This window comes from Schistocerca cancellata, chromosome 8 (assembly GCF_023864275.1).
Source record: "Schistocerca cancellata isolate TAMUIC-IGC-003103 chromosome 8, iqSchCanc2.1, whole genome shotgun sequence".
In the NCBI taxonomy this organism is placed as follows: domain Eukaryota; kingdom Metazoa; phylum Arthropoda; class Insecta; order Orthoptera; family Acrididae; genus Schistocerca; species Schistocerca cancellata.
The window spans coordinates 66927500-66949977 of NC_064633.1; the positions used below are offsets into that span (position 1 = coordinate 66927500).

The following is a 22478-nucleotide window of genomic DNA, read 5'->3' on the forward strand; positions in this document are numbered from 1 at the left end:
GAGCATGTTTAGGGAGTACGTAGCAGCCATTGTAGAATTTTACGCGAAAGTTACTACTGAAAGTTTTCTCCCTCTTTTTTTTTTAATCACGGTGATATATTGTCTGAGGAATTATTTAATTGCGTTTTCCGGCGCGGCGCAGTTCCTCTCTCGCCCACGTCCGCCGCCGCTCTGCATCTGGTGGCCCCCCACGTAACAGCCTGACAACACCCCCGGTGACTGCGAGCTTCCGCGACGCCCCGCCAGAGGTCTCTGCGGCGCGCGCGCTGCCGGCGCGGTCTGCGTTGACGCGCCAGTTGGCCGCCAGCCGCCGGACGGAGCTGACGTGTGGGTGAGTGATCCGGCGCCTGTCGCGTGCGAGTGCTGCAGGGACGTGTCGGCGGCATCCGGCCCGTGGTCCACGCGTCACTGCCAGACTCCTGCCGCCGGGTAAAGAAGAGGAACGCCTCCCCCGGTGTCCGTGGACGGCGCCGCCGTCGCTGGCCAGTCTCCAGTAGAGAGGTTAGTCTCCGGGCAGTGAAAGTGAGCTGCTCACACTACCGTGCGAGTTGAGCGTGGGCGACGACATTCTGAGCGCGGCCTCTTGTCGTATCACTGTATGTGCGCCTACCGTATTTAGTTTAGAACTTCCGTGTGTCCACGAAATGGAATTAAGGCAGTACTTTTTTTCCGTTCGCAATCTTTCACCCTTCTTTCGGTTGCACCTTTTAAATGGAACACGTAGCGTCAGTACAGTACTTTGCCGATTTCCTTATGCATCCGTATCAATGCTTATTCCAGTCGAGAAAACATGGTTTTTCTTTCTTTTTTACTTACAGGAAGTGATGCTAGTCTTTCCTCCTTTCCTGCTATTTATAGATAAGAACTGCGTCGGGAAAACGATCAGAGCTGCAATAATGTGCAATTTTTAAAGGAGTTTCGGTCAAGTGAGCATCTTCAGTTCACCATTACGTCAGATTGCAAGCGTATACTTATCAGTTGCAGTATTTGTCTCTTGTACATGCGTCTATTGTATTACACATTTTTCTGTCAGTCAGTAAGTGCACAAATTGTCCGTCCATTGCAGTGTGACATGTGCTGTATCACCAAGACAGCGCATTGCCATTTGTTGCAAAGATCAGCTTTTGATTTTAATGTGAGTGGACGCCACAGCCTTTACAGATCTGAAAAAAGACATCATTCCATTGGGCTGTATTTTAACTTACTGAACTTAAGTTCGTGCACGGACCATTTTGAAATGCATCTGTAACAGATATTACACAGTCTCCTTATACGAATCTATCTCGCCATGCGTAATTGTGCATAGCGTGGTCGTGAATGTGCGTGATCTCTTGATTCATAGCTACAAAACATATCTATACACAGCTGTTTATGGAACTGTCACATGTGGGCAAGTGCTACCATTTTATATCCAGCCAGCAATTTTTTTTAACATGCTCTGTCCCGATCCTGGTCGTTGGAGAAACTTTCTCTCTCAAACTGCGGCATCCCGTGAGATTTGAAGTAATTTTTTAGTGCCTTTCTGATCGAGTGAAAAGTCTTCGGCAGCCTTCTGTCCCAAAAGTCAGCTTCGGCACGCGATTGATTCACTGCGCTGTCTGTGTCCAATACACGTGTAAAAGGAGATCCTCGTCGTTGAACCACAGGCGAAAAGCCTATCTCGTGTACACGAAGTCGAGTGCGTTTGCTTCGTATTTATTGTCCAGCCTTACTAACAAACTACCCCTACCGCGCCCGTGCCCTGACGAACAGGATCGGCTCATTAGCTGTAGCACTGTGCCGGCAGACGGCTGTCAGCGCCGCGCCGCGCCGCGCCGCGCCTCCCCGCCCCCGCCACACCGTCGTTAAGCCCTCGCGGCCGCCAGAAGCCGGCGAGGACCGCTCCGCCGACAATGCGTCGCTGGCGCGGGTCCGCGGCGCGCTCGTTTGCGTGCTAACGAGGGCGACATTCGCCCAAAACAATGGCTTCGTTTCCTGTTTACAAGCGGCGGCGGCGCTGCGCGTGCCCGCCAGGCAGCCCGCACGCTGCTAACGACCCTCGCGCTAAGTGACGCCGCGCCGGGAGCACGTCTCGATAGCGGCCGGCCGGCCTCTCCGGCGCCACACAGCTCCGCCGCTCGCCGTGCTAGCGCACTTACAGCCGTTACCACCTACTCCGTGCTCTCGCGTAATACCTCCTACTTGCACGACGTAAAACTTCTTAAAGGAAAACGATAGATTCAATAGCGATTGAACGGCAGTTTAAATACGATTCTATTACGGTTTTATGTTTAAACTGACACCAGTCGGTACACGGACACGTGTTCGGTATCAGTGGTATATTATTTTGGTCTAGTGCAGCAGGGGATACAACCCGTCGGCTTTGAACAATGACGTCATTCCTTAGTCATAGATCGTAATATCTTCACTTCGAGGCATAGATAATAAAGCAGTTCTGTGTTCTAATAAGCACTATCATTAAAATAATTGAATGTAAATCTAAAAGCGATCGCTTGATATTGGGTGCATCATTTTACTGATTGCTTAATGAAGTAGGATCAGTTTATTCTATCTCGTCAGATTTTTTTTTTTAAAAAGCCAAAACACTCTTATTACGTACTGAAGGGAGCTAGAACACTAACAAGAATCGCTTCTCGGCTTTTGACAAGATCTTGCTTAATAAAGTAGGATCAGTTTCTTCTATCTTGTGAGAATTTTTTTTTAAAGCCAAAAAACACTTATTAGGTACTGAAGGGAGCTGCTTAATAAAGTAGGATCAGTTTATTCTATCTCGTGAGATTTTTGTTTAAAAAGTCAAAAAACACTTATTACGTACTGAAGGGAGCTAGAACATTAAGAACAATCGCTTCTCGGCTTTTGACAAGATATTGCTTAATAAAGTAGGATCAGTTTATTCTATCTCGTGAGTTTTTTTTTTTTTTAAGTCAAAAACCCCTTATGCTTTTGACAAGATCAATGTTTATCTCTGTCGCATTCCTTTGTTTCTCAACATTCTCCCCAGCTCTTTCTTCTCTGTAATACATGCTCTCTGGCGACTTGCGACGTCATTGTAGAATTTTACGCGAAAGTTACTACTGAATGTTTTCTCCCTCTTTTTTTTTTTTTTAAGCATCTCTCGCATTCCTTTGTTTCTCAACATTCTCCCCAACTCTTTCATCTCTGTAATACATGCTGTATTGTTGTATCCCCTGCTGCACTAGTCCCTATTATTTAGTGCAGGCAAAATTTTTGATAGGGCTCGTAACTTCCAGAGACTTTATTTTTACATTTTTTTTATTACTCGTACCACACGTAACAAAGAATACGAAAATGTTTACTTTCCTTGCTAAGTTTAAGAATTGAGCACGACTAAGTGCAGTATGGAACGCTAATACGTTCACTGCTATTACGTTTAATTCACTCTGGCACTTCAGTAATCCAGTACTGGCTGGCTTGTAGTCATATACAGACACAAACACACTGTACGTACTTAATCCAGTAAGTTGAGCCCTCGCAGTTTCGGTAGAAATCAAGCGTACCAGGAATTAATCTGCTAGTTACCGTCTGGCGGTGAGAAAACACGTGTTGATCTTAAAATTTAGTCTATACCGCACCTGCACCTATGAGTTTCTTAAACTGCACAGTGACATAGCTATTAATTTTAGTCCGATATTGTTTTCCTGCGGAGTTGGCGCATCTTGATCATAAAAGCATTTAGCGCTCCCTGCATTTTGTACTGCTCAAAAAATTTTCGCTTTTGGCAAGGGCCTAACAGACTCGGTGATCTGTAACAATCTCTCTGTAACGCAACTTCCTGAAAGATTACACATATTACGAGCTTCGCGACAGTGAATGGAGCAGTGTTTCGTTCCATGCTAACGAGTGGAGTTACACAACGAATGAGATGAAATACGTAAACGCGATTTCGTCGCTATAACTGCAAAGCTGTAATATATTTGAGAATCTTCCTCGTGCCACCAACACAAGCTATTTTTTTATGTTTTTTGACCGACAAGTACAGAGTGGCCTACATAAAACCGGCCCCTGCGCTGAAAGGAATATGAATGAAGAAAATCAACGTACACCACCGCTTTCTTACATTTGTATTGTACATTTTTATTATTAACTATGTAATTAACAGTTTAAGTAACAGATTTACTTGTATTCGTTTAATAAGCATATTTTAGAAAGGAATTTAAAGTCAGTGTTCAAAATGTTCTCCGCCAACATCCAAGCAAAGTTGTGCACGTCGAAGCATGTTAAGGAGAGCACTTTTCATTACTCTTTGAGCAATGTTCGAAATTTCCTCACATATGTTGGTTTTTAATGTGCCAAGTGCTGTGGGATTGTTGCGGTAGACTGTAGCCTTTAGAAACCCCAGAGGCAAAAGTCACATAGTGGCAAGTCGGGAGAGCGGGGTGCCCACAAGCCCTTACTAATGGTCCTCTCTTCTGTACAATCAGTACGTATACGAGCTAAGGACAAATCCGACGTAAGAGAACTTGCCCCCTTTTGCAGGAAATATGCACATTTTTCGTTTGGAGTTACCAGAGCCGAAAATTCATTGTAGAGTTGCAAGTAAACATGTGTGTCGACAGTCTCGTCGAAGGAAAATGGCCCCATAATTCTCTTACCAGATACAGCACACCATACACCAATTTTTAAATCGTGTAACGGCTTTTGCAGTATTCGATCAGGATTCTCTGTAGCCCAGTGTCTTGTGTTTTGTGAATTAACGTAACCCGACAGATGCGACCAAGCTTCATCCGTCGAAAAAATGAGGAACGGATCAAGATGTCCCCCAGCGACATTTTCCAGCAACCAATTACAGTAATGTGTACGCTTACCCTTGTCCGTTTCTTTTTTTTGCTGAACGACACTGAGACGGTATTTCATTTTTAAGCAGTGAATGACGCGTTGACATGAGCTGCGAGATATTCCACATTGCTCTGATAATCGTCGTGTTGACTTGTAGGGACTTCTTTCAGTGTGTGCCGTCACATTTCCCTCAACTTCAGGTGTACGTACAGTCGGTGCCTTATTTCCTCTTTGAATTGACAACACTGCCTGTCGAACGCCACTTTTTCACTAAATCCTGAATCGTTGATTTTGCAGGAATATTACTTTCAGGAAACTTTTCATGAAAAGTGTCACGAACAACTTTAATGGATTCAGACCGAGCATATTCATCAATAATCAACACACGTTCTTCAATGGAGTAAGGCATGACAATGAAGTACACGGTTTATAAGGACTACATTCCGTATGGAAATGAGCGTTTGGCATCTTTGGCCGGGAGGCCCCTTACGGGGCAGGTCCGACCGCCGTGGTGCAGGTCTTATTACATTCGACATCACATTGGGTGGCCTGGGCGCCAGATTGGGATGAAATGATGATGTAGACAACACAACACCCAGTCGCTGAGCGGAGAAAAATCACCGACCCAGCGGGGAATCGAACCCGGGCCCCTTAGGACGGCAGTCCCTCACGCTGACTATTCAGCTATCGGGGCGGACAATTCACGTATGAACTACTCACACGCTACTGCTGTTGGATGGTGGCAAAGAAATTGACAAGCTAATAATGCTACTTGCGCGTTCGCATTCCGGTTCGGGCCGTTTTTTTTGTGCGCCACTGTAGTTTCGCTGAAATAAACATATAATCTATATGTCTTCAAATAGCCTAACTTACAAACAATATCACCTTTCCCGTGAGGAAGACAAACATCAGCTGTTTTAGTTGTCTGTTTCTGATTAGACTCTGACCAGAGTGACTGCGTCACACTGTGACAGACTGTAGATTTATTCACCGTAATGTTCCTGATACATGCTTATGTCGTTTGAGGATGGCCGTTCGACCGAGCCGGCCAAAGTGGCCGAGCGGTTCTAAGCGCTACAGTTTGGAACCGCGCGACCGCTACGGTCGCATGTTCGAATCCTGCCTCGGGCATGGATGTGTGTTATGTCCTTAGGATAGTTAGGTTTAAGTAGTTCTAAGTTCTAGGGGACTCTTGACCACAGCAGTTAAGTCCCATAGTGCTCAGAGCCATTTGAACCATTTTCGTTCGACCGATACTACTTGTCTGTGCACAAAAATGTTCATTAGAGCAACATTTTTTAAATATTTTAAACGTGTGGATTAGACCTAGTGTCTACAGAAAATGTAAAAGACATCACGATGACTTACATCGTGTAAGGCGCTACGTATCTGCTTACTACTCCGTTTTCGTAAGTTCCGTACCTCCGGTGTTGTGACGTACCTTACACTTGCATAGTTTCCATAGCTCGTGCGAAGCGATCATTGTTGCGAAGCTCACAATATGTGAGGTAGATACCTGATTACAAATCACCGACTTTGTTAGGTTTCTTCCTGAATGTGAAAATTTACTGAAACACACACTGTACGAAGAGGCTCTGAAGGCCCAACGGCACCGACCGGTCGCCGCTTCATCCTCAAACCGGAGGCGTCACCGTATTCTGATACGGAAGGTCACGTGGTCAGCACACCGCTCACCCGCCCGTTGTCAGTTTTCGTGACCTGTGCCGCTACTTCTCACTCAAGCAGCTCCTCAATTGGTCTCACAAATGCTGAGTGCACCCCGCTTGTCAGCAGCACTCGGCAGACGTGGACGGTGACCCAGTCAACTACAGCGCTTAATTTCGGTGATCTGACGGGAACCGGTCTTACCATTGCGGCAAGGTCGTTGACGTCAAACTTTACCAGACAGTACAGAATATAGGAGGTTTTATCATGTCCGTGGTGCATCAGTTGTGTTGGAAGGTCTCATCATACGAAGAATTAAACTTTTCACTCTGTATATAGAATGCAAATATACGCGAGACATAGGCAGCCCTTAGGATTACCACCTGCTTTCTCCCTGCTGGACGGTGGTTAATTAATTCCACTCATCCACGATTTGTGGATGTAGACTGGCTATAGCACGGAAAGCGTTCCTGAAGAAGAGAAATTTGTTAACATCGAGTATAGATTTAAATGTCAGGAAGTCGTTTCTTAAAGTATTTGTATGGAGTGTAGCCATGTATGGAAGTGAAACGTGGACGATAAATAGTTTAGACAAGAAGAGAATAGAAGCTTTCGAAATGTGGTGCTACAGAAGAATGCTGAAGATTAGATGGGTAGACCACATAACTAATGAGGAAGTATTGAATAGGATTGGGGAGAAGAGGACGTTGTGGCACAACTTGACTAGAAGAAGGGATCGGTTGGTAGGACATGTTCTGAGACGTCGAGGGATCACCAATTTAGTATTGGAGGGCAGCGTGGAGGTTAAAAATCGTACAGGGAGACCAAGAGATGAATACACCAAGCAGATTCAGAAGGATGTAGGCTGCAGTAGGTACTGGGAGATGAAGAAGCTCGCACAGGATAGAGTAGCATGGAGAGCTGCATCAAACCAGTCTCAGGACTGAAGACCACAACAACAACAACAACAACAACATCATCCACGATTTCCTCTCAGATTATATAAAGTGATGCAGATTTATTGGTTAAGCATGCACAGTCTCTCTCCCCCTCCCTCTCTACCTCCCTCCCTTCCTCCCTCCCTACCTCCCTACCTCCCTTCCTCCCCCCTCCCCCTCCCTCCCCCCGCTTGTGACAAGCTCCCTTTTAAAAACAAAAGCCCTACAGAACGCAGCTTACTATACTACAGTCATGTTTGAACTGGCGTTCAGTCACTATTAAATCTATCTCTGATTCTTGTTCTGCATCTGTTTCTGCAGTCAGACGTAAATAGCTAGAAACTAGTCGAGTACTAGAGTAGCATGACAGTCTAGTAACGTTACATCCACCAGTTTCCCTTCGTCGTGAATCTTTGTCGTAATTCCTACAGAAGTCGTTAACGCTACAGAAAAATTGCTCTCTTCGTTAATTTTTGTCTCCCATCAGTTGGAGCTCCAGTGGAGATAGAGATACTCATATCGAAAACATTATGTATTTGCTGCGACTATTAAACATCATTTTCAGAACGTAGACGCCATTAAACCTCGATTAAAGCGCAAAGCGAACTGGATCCACGAATCCGCAGTGTTATTCTAAAGGACTTCGCTCTCGTTCTTCCGATTTGCTGCCGTAACTTGTTGAATCACGTCGCCATTCCTCATTTTGGAAAGTACTACTTTATGTACCACGTGAACCTTGATGCCAGGCATATTCAGTAACGAACGGAAATTTTGCAAGGTTGCGTTTATTTTGCCACGAAACAGTATAAATAGGTGATATTAAAGTAGAAACAATATAGAACTTAATCAATTGCGACATGCGTAACGATAGACAAAAATGTTCTTCGTTTTTTTCCAACTTAACGGATTTGCGCACATATTCTGACAATTGCTTAATGTTCTCAGTATGGAGTGTGACCACCTCTGGCACCAATAGAGGTCTCACAACCACAGGACACGCTCTGAATGATGTCACCATTCTCATGTTGGGGCAATAACGCTAATTCTTCCTGCAGAGGTGCTCACAAGCATTAGAGAGTGGTTTGTGGATGCTGACGCGAAGCAACGCGTCTCCCTAGATCATCCCAGACATGCTTCATGGGATTCAAATCGGGAGAACGAGCAGGCCACGCCATGCATGCAATATGTTCCGTGTCCAAAAAACATCAACCAGCCGTGCTCTATCAGGTCGAGCATTATCGTCCATCAATACGAAGTGTGGGCCCACATCACCTCGCAACAACAGCGCTTTACATCCCAAGATCTTCTCACGATACCTGACAGCAGTTAAATCTTTCTGATTCACCCGTACAGTCTCATGAAGAGGTGTTCGAGTGGTCAACATAATACCTGTCCACACCATTACGGATCTTCCTCGATATCGGTCTCTTTTTACAATGTTTGGGCCCTGAAATCGTGTTCCACTGGCCCTCAAAATGCGAATCCGTCGAGAATCACTCTCCGAATCACATCGGAACTCATCTGTGAAAATAACATTGGCCAACAGTTCGGCCGCCCAGGTGGCATCTTGACGGCTCCACTCTAGACGTTCGCTTCTGTGAAGACACATCAGAGGTAAACAGAGACCAGGTCTCCAACAATAATGGCCACTCTGTTGAAGCATTCTGTATACCGTTTGCCTCGATACATGTCCAGGGGATGCTGCGAGGTCAGATGCCAGCTGCAGTGCGGTACTAAAGCGGTACAGTCGTGCCCTTACAGCCAAAAAGCGGTCCACTCTTTCTGATGTCACACGTGGTCCACCCTGTCCTAGTCTACGGGACACAGTTTGGTCTCTATAAACTGTCACCTCATCCGAGAACAATAAAACGATTGACATTAAGCTATCGGGCCATATCAGTTTGCGACTCTCCTGCTTCCATTTTCTCTATGACCCACCACAGCTGAGTGCAGGCGTCTTCTCTGTGCCAAACTGAACCGTCTGGACTGTGTACTCAGCGATTGTGCATGTTTGACTAACCTGCAAAAAACCTCATAGGTCTTTGCTGTCGTGGTTGCCCGTTTATCGGAATACCATCTTTTGTTCAGTACACGATGTTAATCGTTCACAATTTGTATGATTATATAGTGAATTAGACACAGAACGTGAAAATACCAGTTTCTTGCTTTAATTTTGGACACCAGTGTGTAATGTGTATTTTCGTTCACCGTCCTACGTGCCAAGTTCCCAGTTCGCAGCACAAGTGACTAACAACGGCGCGAAATGAAACAGTGAGAGTTTTACCTGCTTGTTAGTAAGAAACTTCGGTGAGATCTATGTTATGAGTAAGTTGTAAACATTCCACTGTTTACTTTCAGCAGCGGATGTGAACCGCTGTACATAACTGTGACCAGAAGATTGATCTCGCACTTCGTAATGCTTCACGACGCTTCTAGGAATCCAGAGTCTGAAACTTATTGGCCTGAACACACAGTTGTGAACCCAGCCAGGGATGCAGTGCCACGACACAGGTCTGGCTGTCGAAAGGGTATCGGTTTAAATCCCCGGTCAGCCACCGAGTTTAAGGTTTTCCTTGGTTGGGATGGCTGCTTTGAAGAAACATATAGTCGATTGGCGTCAGCGTCCTATCTCAATCAGAGTTTATGCTCCATCTGTGATGATCGCGTCGCCTATGTAACGTTAGACTGTAGGCTTTCTTCCCGTTAGCATGATTACATACCTGTACAAAAAATTTGCATGTCAATCGCCCTGCCCCCACTGTCTTACCGCGCTTTCGATATAAAACTGTTCCAACAATCGAGCGAAATGAAAATGAGCATGAGAAGTACAACTAGGATGATCGATAAGTTAAATTTTGTGGCTGTTCCTGCCTCCTGTCGGATTGGCGCCGCGTGGTGTAGCCGCGTCTTGTCACTGTCCGCCCCCCCCCCCCCTCCCCAGTCGGAGGGAAGTTCGAATCCTCCCTCGGGCATGGGTGTGTTTGTGTCGTCCTTAGCGTATGTTAGTTTAAGTTGGATGAAACAATGTGTAAGCTTAGAGACCGACGACCTCAGCAGTTTGGTCCCATAAGACCTTACCACAAATTTCCAATTTTCCAGATTGGCAGTTTATGTGCCACTCACTCATCTGCCTCGAAATAAAGTATCGAACACTTTCTGTAGTCATCAGACTTCTAACCAGTTTGATACGGCCCACCACGATTCCCTATCTTCTGTCAACTTCTTCGGTTCAAAGTAACTCTTGCTCCCTACTTTCTGTGTCATGTAATACATATATTCCAGTGTTTGTCTTCTCCTGTGCTTTTTATCCTACATAATTCATTCTAGGACCACGGAAGTTACTTCCGGATATTAACTGAACTCCGCCCGCACAGACCTTGGAAGGTCCAACGGTACCGACCGGCCGCCGTGTCATCCTCAGACCACAGGCGTCAATGGATGCGGACATAGAGGGTGGTGTAGTCAGCACACCGCTCTCCCGGTCGTATGCCAGTTTACGAGAACGCAGCCGCTACTTCTCGATCAAGTAGCTCCTCAGGTTGCCTCACAAGGGCTTGAGTGCACCCCGCTTGCCAACAGCGCTCGGCAGACCGGATGGTCACCCATCCAGGTCCTAGTCCAGCCCGACAGCGCTTAACTTCGATCTGACGGGAACCGGTTTTACCATTGCGGCGAGGCCGTTGGCAATGTCTTGACGCAAATCTTAACAAGCCGTCCCTTCTTTCTGTCCGTAAACTCCACATGTTCCTTTTCTCCCCCATTTTGCGGAGAACCTCCTCATTGAAACTTCCTGCAGATTAAAACTGTGTGCCGAACTGAGTTCGAACTGGGGACCTTTCAAGGGCTGTGGCTTAACAGTGTCTCCGCAATATCCTTTGTCCAGGAGTGCTGGTCTTGCGAGTTTCGCAGGAGAGCTTCTGTGAAGTTTGGAAGGTATGAGACGACGTACTGGTGAAAGTAAATCTGTGAGGATGGTTAGTGAGTCGTGCTTGGGTAGCTCAGTCGGTAGAGCACTTGCCCGCGAAAAGCAGAGGGTCCGATTTCGAGTCTCAGTCCGGCACACGGGTTTAATCTGCCAGGAAGTTTCAGCGCACGCTCCGCAGCAGAGTGAAAATTTCATTCTGGTCTCCTCCTCCCTCCTTGCCTTTCTAAATCCTTCTGTAGCACTACATCTGAAAGGATTCGATTATCTTCTTTTGCGGTTTCTCCGGAGTACGAGATTCGCTACCACAAAGTTCTGTGCTCCAAACCTACATTCTCAGAAATTTCTTCCTCAAATTAAAACCGATGTTTGATAGTAGCAGACATCAGTTGTCCAGGAATGCCGTCTTCGTCTTTCTCTAGGCTACCCTCAGTCCGTACTCTTTAAGCGTTATACTGTTGACTCCACTTATCATGACCTGTAATTCGTGTTCACTTTGTCAGGATAGCAATGTCGTCCGTGAATCTTATCATTGATATCTTTTGACCCTATATTTTGATCATGCTCCTGGACCTTTCCTTTATTTCCATCCTTGCTTCATATACACTCCTGGAAATGGAAAAAAGAACACATTGACACCGGTGTGTCAGACCCACCATACTTGCTCCGGACACTGCGAGAGGGCTGTACAAGCAATGATCACACGCACGGCACAGCGGACACACCAGGAACCGCGGTGTTGGCCGTCGAATGGCGCTAGCTGCGCAGCATTTGTGCACCGCCGCCGTCAGTGTCAGCCAGTTTGCCGTGGCATACGGAGCTCCATCGCAGTCTTTAACACTGGTAGCATGCCGCGACAGCGTGGACGTGAACCGTATGTGCAGTTGACGGACTTTGAGCGAGGGCGTATAGTGGGCATGCGGGAGGCCGGGTGGACGTACCGCCGAATTGCTCAACACGTGGGGCGTGAGGTCTCCACAGTACATCGATGTTGTCGCCAGTGGTCGGCGGAAGGTGCACATGCCCGTCGACCTGGGACCGGACCGCAGCGACGCACGGATGCACGCCAAGACCGTAGGATCCTACGCAGTGCCGTAGGGGACCGCACCGCCACTTCCCAGCAAATTAGGGACACTGTTGCTCGTATCGGCGAGGACCATTCGCAACCGGCTCCATGAAGCTGGGCTACGGTTCCGCACACCGTTAGGCCGTCTTCCGCTCACGCCCCAACATCGTGCAGCCCGCCTCCAGTGGTGTCGCGACAGGCGTGAATGGAGGGACGAATGGAGACGTGTCGTCTTCAGCGATGAGAGTCGCTTCTGCCTTGGTGCCAATGATGGTCGTATGCGTGTTTGGCGCCGTGCAGGTGAGCGCCACAATCAGGACTGCATACGACCGAGGCACACAGGGCCAACACCCGGCATCATGGTGTGGGGAGCGATCTCCTACACTGGCCGTACACCACTGGTGATCGTCGAGGGGACACTGAATAGTGCACGGTACATCCAAACCGTCATCGAACCCATCGTTCTACCATTCCTAGACCGGCAAGGGAACTTGCTATTCCAACAGGACAATGCACGTCCGCATGTATCCCGTGCCACCCAACGTGCTCTAGAAGGTGTAAGTCAACTACCCTGGCCAGCAAGATCTCCGGATCTGTCCCCCATTGAGCATGTTTGGGACTGGATGAAGCGTCGTCTCACGCGGTCTGCACGTCCAGCATGAACGCTGGTCCAACTGAGGCGCCAGGTGGAAATGGCATGGCAAGCCGTTCCACAGGACTACATCCAGCATCTCTACGATCGTCTCCATGGGAGAATAGCAGCCTGCATTGCTGCGAAAGGTGGATATACACTGTACTAGTGCCGACATTGTGCATGCTCTGTTGCCTGTGTCTATGTGCCTGTGGTTCTGTCAGTGTGATCATGTGATGTATCTGACCCCAGGAATTTGTCAATAAAGTTTCCCCTTCCTGGGACAATGAATTCACGGTGTTCTTATTTCAATTTCTAGGAGTGTATTTTACAGCAGGGACTAAAGACTGTATCGCTGTCTTACACCCTTTTGAACCAGCTCGAATTCTTTGTCGGGTGCAAAGTGTTGGAAATGGCTTGCACTAGGCTGTGAGCCATACTGCATTACTGTCTGTACGCAGACTGACAGAAGGAAAAAAAGTAACTAAATTGGTCCTCCGTGCGTTAATCTAATGTTGCTTAATGTTCACAGAGCCAGGTGCGTCACAAATGTAGTCAGTAGCTACTTGCAAAAACGCTGTCTTTCTAATGAGCCACGGGGACGAACCTGATTGAAAAAGCATTCAGTGGTTTGAATGAAGCCATTGTAAGCATTGTCTTGTGGACACTTTGCCTCCCTAAATTTTGCGAAGTTGGAGTGACTCTCGCTTTGTTGTAGAGACGAATTCCTTGGAAGGGAGGGTTGGGCGCAGTCATTCCTTACGTGGCACTGGAGCCATTTCCTAATGACAGTACAGGGACCATCTGAGACTCAGCTGTTCATGCAATGCGTATCTCTAAGATGGAGAATAAGTTTCTTTGCTCAAAGTGACCTCCACAATTTGACTCGGTCATTCTTCTGCGAATCGTGAATTTGCTAAGAACCAGAGACTGACTGACGAATTTAAAGACTATGTTTTGGAACTATAAATAGGAAAACATTTTCTCGCTACTCTACTCAATTTTAAAACTCATTCTTTAACCACGACACGTTTCAGAGGCGCTGCTCCAACTCGAGGTAACTTCGGCAGTGTTACTCTCTGGAAAGAATCGAGCTGAAATTTGTAAAGACGATTCACATTTGATTTTGTGATTACAACAGAATTTGATATATTAACAAAGTAACACAAATTGATGCAGACTTCTGCAGTTCTTTGGTATCTACGTTGCGAATTTTTCTAGAATGCTCACCCAGCGTCCGAAATTTAGAATACGTGCAGTCTTTGCAAATGATAACAAAAATGCCGTTTATGGCTTAGAAGTGAAAATTGTCTCGTACTGTTTTTATCAGTTGTATCATTGTTTTAGAGGTGGGTTCTTTCCTAGCCTGTTTGGAAAATGTACCTTTGCCTACAGTTTCAGATACTCTTTACGCTACAGCTTAAATCCGTATACTTTCCAAATAAAAGGAACCAACTTCCTGTGACCTGCGCGTGTCTATGAATTAGTGACCTAAATGTCCGCAGTCTCTAATCTGACGTTTCGCACAGTTTTCTGCGCTAACCAAATCGAATCAGCTGAAACGACCTCCCCTGAAGGTAGTGGCAGGGTCCGCATGTTTTGCGGATACAGTTTCCGCTTTCATGGCGAGCATAATAGCTGCTGCTTCGTCGGCGCCGTTTTTACCGTTCACCTGCAGCGGCAGCTCGCTTTGTTTCACGGAACAGACGGCTGATCAGCAAGTCACTCGTACTAATTGAACGTCACGGTCATTTGAAAAGGATAATTAAGTGCGAGACGGAGCAAATGATGCACGGAAGGCAGAAGAAGTCAATCGGCACTCTCCCTTTTTAGGGTCTTCATCAGCAGCACGTCAAAACACTAGCACAGGAGACACGTGTAAGTCTGTTGAGAAAAGTACGCTGCTGTTATCGTTGTAAGCTGAGTGGGGAATTTTGCTTCATTAGTCCTCTTCTTATTTCAGACGAAGTTTTTTGTCCAGTGGTATTTAGACTTGCGCTCGCAGGTAAGCGAATGGTGAGGATAGGACGTGCATGCAGCTTTCTTCACGGGTGCGCTGCATATTTTCATATCTTCCCACGAATGTGTCCGGTGCTTTTTCCTCTAGGCCGATATAGTTCTTACGCGAGGAGGTGAGGGTTTTTCTGCGAGATTAAAACTAGTAGCTTTTGTGTACCGAGAGACTGTGTTTAAAAATAACAATATACTGATATTACTCTTCTTAAACAACGAATTTAAAAAATACCCAAATACAGCGTTGAAATTTGCTAAATGCGAAATCCAAGTTTCTAAACAGTGTGTGCCGTGCTTTGTACTGATTTGACGATGCACTGTTTCATTGAAAAACACCAGTTTTCGTCTCTTGGTACATAAAAATGTTTAGAATGTTCGTATTACAGAAAATATACACACTTTTACATAATGTCATCGCCGAAAATATTTCAAGATCTGTCGAGTGGTGTAATGCAGTGGTTAAAACCCTACACCGTTTTTGTAATATTGCATAGATGATTGTAGAGACAGTCATATCCCGTATCGTAGGTTTTGTGATGTAACATAATCGTAAGTAAAGTTGGCAGAGGTTAGGAGGGTCCTGTAATGCACAAAAACCTGTCAGTTGTCATAAACAAGACGCATTGCTTGTTTAGATATTGATTATTCTGCATCTTTCCCAATTTTGATAACTGTAAGAGCATTAGGTAATGTACAGCTGCGTCTGCGTTTGGCTCTAACAGTTTCGCCACCCATGTAAGACGCCGGGTAATCAGCTCTGTTGCGCGCTTTAGTAAGCTGAATGCCAGCGTTTAGAACCGTGAGAAACTGCGGGAACCCAAGTCTTTGCTGAATGCCCCGATTGACTGACACAGCATTAAATAGTTCGCACGAGGTCGCAACTCTTTTGTGTGTCTGGCTTCAATACAAAGCCCGCCGTTAGTTGGTTATCTCTTAGTTACTTAGTTACATAATCGCCAGCAATCCCACAGCCTATACAGCCAGCACGAGATAGCGTACAACGGCCCGTACAAAGTACTGCTCCCTCTTTTATTCGTGCCCTTTTTGAATGACTTTACGTAGAAGCTGTCGTTCATTTACCAGAAAATGGACAATTTTGCTTAAGTCCGCCCTTGAATTTACGGTAAGACTTTCCAGTAGTAGTACGTAAGTAATTGTTTTAGTGGACTAATTATCACAGTTGCGTTTTTGTCTTGTGCCGGCTTCTTTGTTCCACCCGTCATCTCTCGTTGTTTCTTGCGGAATACGTAACAAGAATTGTGTGGAACGTAAGATATGCCTTTCACTTAAGCAATAGCTATATCCAGAATCTGACCACATTGTACTCCAACTGCAGTATCAGTTCGCGATTAGAGCAGCTCATATGAGCGGCGTCTGAGTCACGTTTGTCTTGCACTGGCAGTCCACACTTTCGCCGACATGTTGCCGAACAGATGCCAAAGGAAATGGGCACATTCCTTCCGAAGGGCTTTAATATGAGAACAGCCGTCGATGTGGTCAGAAGCTAGAAAAAAAAACCCAAAACATTAATTCTGGTTGAAAACATAATTACAAGGGGAACGTGTTTCGAACTGAAATAGTTCCGATGTGATTAGTGCAAAATTCTTAATCTAGACTTGTTCACTGGTCGTGCCCATACTGCTTCTTTATATTTGTCTCGAAGTAAGGTATAAGAATAACCGTGCAACCTTTGCGTTGCAAGACCCCAAACGCCCCATATCTCTCCTGCAGAGTGGGACAGTACTCAAATAACCCCCCCCCCCCTTTCAGTTCCTGTAGGTATCTTCGACAGTGGTAGATGCGATTTCCCCAAACTTCTTTCAAGCCTACACCATGCTATTGGCACATGACATACTGTGCAATAGTTCGTCACCACGAATCACCTTATTGCAGTGTTCCGCGATGAAGGATGCAACTCAGTGAGCACATTAAGATACGCAGCCCATAGAGCAGAGTTGAAAATCTCGTCCGGCCATCTTGATTTTACTGCTTTATATCCCTTGCTGAAGCGTGACGTGATTAGGCCAGCGTAACATAGACACGCTTTGTTTTCGTGACACATAGCAAAGTTTGCACGAGGCTCTGATGTTAGTCGTGCTATTCTTCTTTCACTAGGGAAATCAAATATCTGAAAATGAAATGATATTAACGTTTTATAGCACCTGTGCGAAGAAAAGGTCTACGCTGTAAACAAATAAGAACGCAAATTGTCTAAATGTTATTTTAATGAAAGATATTCAGCGAAAACCTCACATTTATTCGACGACGAAAATATTTTTCTATGTTACTCGGCACTTATAAAGAAAACATGATACAAATCATAAAGTGAAAAGACGCTATTTACTGCCCGTTAATATTGTCTGATAGACTCGAAAAAATAATTTAGGTTGTTTTGAAATGTTTGGACTACTCTATTGCTATCCTTTCAGTACATGGTTGTTTCGGGAGTTTACTATCATACGATCTTTGTCATGGAAATCCATTACGAATTTTGATTTGGTTATCAATAAACCCTATTACGAATGCACACACGCAGATTTTCCCAGACGTGATAGATAAGTGCAGTAGAAGAATAGAAGGCTATTGGTGAAGCAGTAGACAGTGAACCACTGTAGTGAGGGGGTCTAAAATAAAACTCGGCCGGAAAATTGAAATTACCAATATTAAAATCGTAACAGTGGTTCTAAAATATGCAAGCGACTGCGATTAGTAATATTCCGCCGCTACGGGCTGTCGACAAGCAACGAAGAATACCAAGTGACAAAACAAATAGCAAGTGTCTCAGCTTGACGCAATAGTTAAACTATAGGAAACAAAACTAGAGTATTTTCTATTCAATTACCTTTTTAAAGGAAACAGCGGACTATTGAGAACAAAATAAAAGATATAGCGTTGAAATAACTCCGTAACAATATTAAAAACAAATCCATTATAACTATTATAGCTCTGGCGCAAATATGTATGTCAGTCGAAGGCGAACGCAAAGTAACGACTCGCTCAATAGTTTCATTGTTTTCTCGTCCTGCGATACAGCGGTGGCTTGTGGTTCTATAGATACTGTATTCCTCGTACCTCCAAGCTCGGTGGCGTTTCGAACATTAATTGCCTGTTGTATGAAACAGATTTTTCCAAAAATCATTAATAAAAGGATTTTCCCCTCCAAGTCGCCCATCTCTCCAATAGCAACAACTTGAAATTATTATGTTCGTAGATTTATATTTGAAATTAATGCTTTATCGGGGGATCAAAGAAGTGTGTAACTGCATCATGACTGCGGTGTAGTCGAGAGGCGTAGCGCTGGCGCCTGCTATCACTGGCGACGCCAGTGAGGCGGAAGTACCGAGAGGCGGCCACGCAACTGCACGGCGCCACCGTCGCCGGCCTGTCTGCAAACAGAGAGGCACACGGACACCATTTCAGTCGTACTTGAGGCTGCGGCGAGAGTTAGAGGGAACCACTGCGACTCATCACGTTATTCTGCAAGTCCTTGCACAGGTTTCTCGACTTGGGCTTTGAACTGTGCTACGAGAAAGTGTTTCTCTTGAACAGTGCTTAGAGCTATGTTGCCAACGATAGTATGTTTTAGCACAACTGTTACACTGGTTCTGTCAGTGTATGTAAGTGTACGTACGCTCTGACCAACAGTCACAGCAAAAAAGACGTTGTGTAATGAAAGACAAGTGTTCAGTTTCACTATAAATATATTACAATTCTTACATTTTACGCCCGCAATTCTCATGTGGTTTATCATCTGTTCAGAATAAAATTGATTTGTGACAACCCGTCACAACAATTACACCTGAACATATGGTGTGTCGTGGGGCGATCACTCTATTTTTAAATAATTGAAAAGCCACGATCGCTTCAATATCGTTTACTACATGACCGGTTTCAGCACTCTGAAGGTGCCATCATCGGATCTCAAACATGGATTAACATTTATATAACAATATGGACATAATGGCACATGAGGCAGACCATCTGATAAAAATCATTGTCACAACCAATAAAAAAATAATCTCATGGTCGTTCTTTCCATAAACTTCAGTTTTTTAGTTTATGGAAAGAACGACCATGAGAGCAGTTTATTTTTTTTTATTGGTTGCGATAATGATTTTTATCAGATGGTCTGCCTCATGTGCCGTGATGTCAATATGGTTATATAAATATTAATCCACGTTTCAGATCCGATGATGGCACCTTCAGAGTGCTGAAACCGGTCATCTAGTAAACGATATTTAAGCGATCGTGTCTTTTCAATTATTTAATTACACCTGACCTTACCTAGACGAAACCAAACAGTGCTGCATTTTCTGAGTCGATGGAAGCTGCTACCAAGCTGCGGGATGACGCAAATGGATAGCTCCGAAAGAACAGACACCACGCATTCACCCAAGTCCAGTGATTTTCGTGTAACAAAAGATGGTTTAGGCGCAAGTAAGTGCGAGATTGCAGTGGAGCAGTAGCATCTGTCTGCGGATGAAGGCTCCATCTCTTTGTCTGGGCCACCGCTCTCGAATACGAATCGTCTTAGCACAGAGCATTACTTTATACGAGAGACATTAATTATCTGATCACGCCGTGTTCTACTCAGGTACAAAGTGAAGATCTCTGTGAGAGGAGTAGAAACGGGCCCTAGGCCTGAGGATGGCGCGGCGGCCGCTCGCAAACAGCGGCGCCGGCGGCGGTAGGGGGTTCCCCGCGACCGCTAACGATGCGCCGCGGAACGAGGAGCAGCCTGCCGCCAGCCGCCAGCCCCCAGTACTGGTGGCTGGCCTGCCCTGCCCTGCCCGGCTCGTTACGCGGCTAACAGCCCCTGCTCCAGCTCCAGCTCCAGCTGCTGGGAGCGCCGCCCGGGCCGGGGCCCCCGCCCCCGCCGCCACCGCGGCCGCCTCTGGACAGCGCTAATGAAGCGCGCCGCCACCCCGCCAAGACTTGTCGCGGCTTCTGGCTGTTGCTGCTGCTGCTGCTGCTGCTGCCTGCCTGCCTACCAGCCACCCGCATGCTCGCTATCGGAGCCAGACGCGTGCGGGCTTCATTAGCCGCGTTCTGTGCTGCCGTACAAGGCGCGCGCGTTGTGTGGCTCCAGACCAAGATGGTACAGGGGCCCAACTGATAAAAACCCGTAAAAGATAAGCATATTGAGGAAGAATCGAAAACGGAAATAAGAGGATTTTTAACTATGTTTCTGTCAGGCCGCTACCTTGCCTCAGCCTTTTCGATACAAATTTTGGTTTGTTTTTGAACTAACTCCCCCATAAGCCAAAGCGTTGAGATTTTGAACACAGCTCAGAACTGGATGAGACTACAACATTAATTCGATTTCTTCCACGTAACTCCCATACGGATGGTGGTGGGTGTCAGAATCTCGGATGTCCTGCAGGACTGACATGTCGTTCAGGTAGCTTCGGAGTGCGTTCTAGGCGACACAGAAACGGACAAGTATCACTGAGCGCAGAGAGGGAGGGAGGGAGGGAGTTCGGTACAAATTTTGCAATTGATTTCGAACGAACATCCTGGTGAGCTACAGATATGACTTTCAACATAGCTCAGAGCTGCCTGGTAATGCAGTACTAACTCGCTTTCTTGTCTGGTGTGTGGCAGAGGGTACATTTTGTACTGCTGTCAAATGGTTCAAATGGCTCTGAGCACTATGGGACTTAACATCTATGGTCATCAGTCCCCTAGAACTTAGAACTACTTAAACCTAACTAACCTAAGGACATCACAGAACACCCAGTCATCACGAGGCAGAGAAAATCCCTGACCCCGCCGGGAATCGAACCCGGGAACCCGGGCGCGGGAAGCGAGAACGCTACCGCGCGACCACGAGCTGTCGTTTCTCTCTCTTTCTGCTCCGGTAGCAAAATGTTTGTGGGACGAGCGATTGCTGGTAAGCATCTCCGCGAGCTCTAATCTGTGATTTTCCCCTTCGCGGTCGTTTTGCAAGATATACGTAGGAGAAAGCAATATATTTGTTCAGTGAGATGGAGAAAAACTAAAATGAACCTAAAATTTACGACGTCTCCATTCTAACCTCATAAAAATGTTTAAAATCGTTCGAAAAATTTCACATGCACACGGGACTAAAAAGCAGAAAAATAATTATTTAAATAAAAATGAATTTTTAATGTTCCACGTTTCCAGAACTGTGTAAAAAGTGTAAAATGTTTTATTTTAGCCTCTCAGAGATTCCTAACCCCATACACGCAGTCCTGAAAATTTGTCTCTGTGAATAACAATAATGGCCATGAAAATACTTGTAAGATTTAGAGCGAAGAATGCAGAGCACGTACAATATGGTTTGACTGCCCATCGCCTTACTTTTACACCATTTACTAATTTGTGCATCGATATTTCACCTCCTCTACTGCAAAGCTATTAAAAACCCACCATCACGCAGTTTGAGGACTACTTGCCTACGGTTAAGAACGTGTATGAAGGACAGGAGAATTTATTTCATAATTTTTACACCGATTTAGGAACGCGGCACGTTAAAAATTCATTTGTATTTAAATAATATTTATTTAGATGTTTTCCATCCTCAGATCGCAGAGCGTAAACACCAGACAAGCGGCAGGTGGGTTGTGTGTTCTGCGGGCTTCAGTGCACTCCCGGCTTCGAGGCGACAGTCTGCGCTGAGCTTCGGTCACATAAGCAAGGCCGCCTAGATGATTGAATCTGCCGTCAACTGCGAACTCTGAACCGTTCTTCCTTTACTGCAAGCAGAGGGGATTAGTGCAACAGAAATTTAGGCTACAAGAAAAATGTTTGTGCTAGCTGGGTCCCAAAGATGTTGACTGACAACAACAAAAATTGGCGAACGGCTCCGGATTTGACGTTGCACCATCGTTACGTCGATAAAGAAGCTCTTTTAAATGGGTAATGACAGGAGATGAGACCTGCAGTCGGTATAACTCACCCGAAACAAAGCGACAATCACAAAAATGGATGCACGCAAATTCACCAAACCTTCAAATAACCGAAAGGTTATGACTACTACTGTGTTTTGGGACCAGAAAGCTTCGTTTCGTGTGGAGTTCATGCAGCCACGGAATATGATTAAAGCAGCTGTTTATTGTGAAATATTGCGACGCTTGCGAAGAACGGGAGGCACGCCTACTTCTGGAATGGTTCTGATCCACGATAGAACACGTCCTCACGGTGCTGGCCCTTCTTGAACAATTTTAGTTGAGACATTTCCGATCGTCCACCATCCAGTCCCGACCTAACGCCGAATGACTTCCATCTTCTCCAAGAACTGAACAAGTGGCTATGAATGCAGCGCTTCCAAATTCACAAGAAACCTCAAGACAATGCCAAGCCTTATTTCATTTCACTGGCGGCAACATTTCGTGAAGAAGGTATGGAAAGTTGTCCACAGATAGGAAAAAATGCCCCCATCATTACTCTTATTCTGTCGAAAAGAAACCATGGGCAAACGTA

The 22478-nt window shown here is 45.8% G+C and overlaps 1 long non-coding RNA gene across 1 annotated transcript in view; it reads left to right on the forward strand.

The window, feature by feature from the left end:
- The first annotated feature begins 311 nt into the window (after positions 1 to 311).
- Positions 312 to 22478, forward strand: part of LOC126095037 (uncharacterized) — a 783099-nt gene continuing 760932 nt past the window's right edge. Inside the window, exon 1 of the long non-coding RNA XR_007521903.1 lies at positions 312 to 501. This is a non-coding gene — a long non-coding RNA (uncharacterized LOC126095037). The remainder of the gene's footprint in view (positions 502 to 22478) is intronic.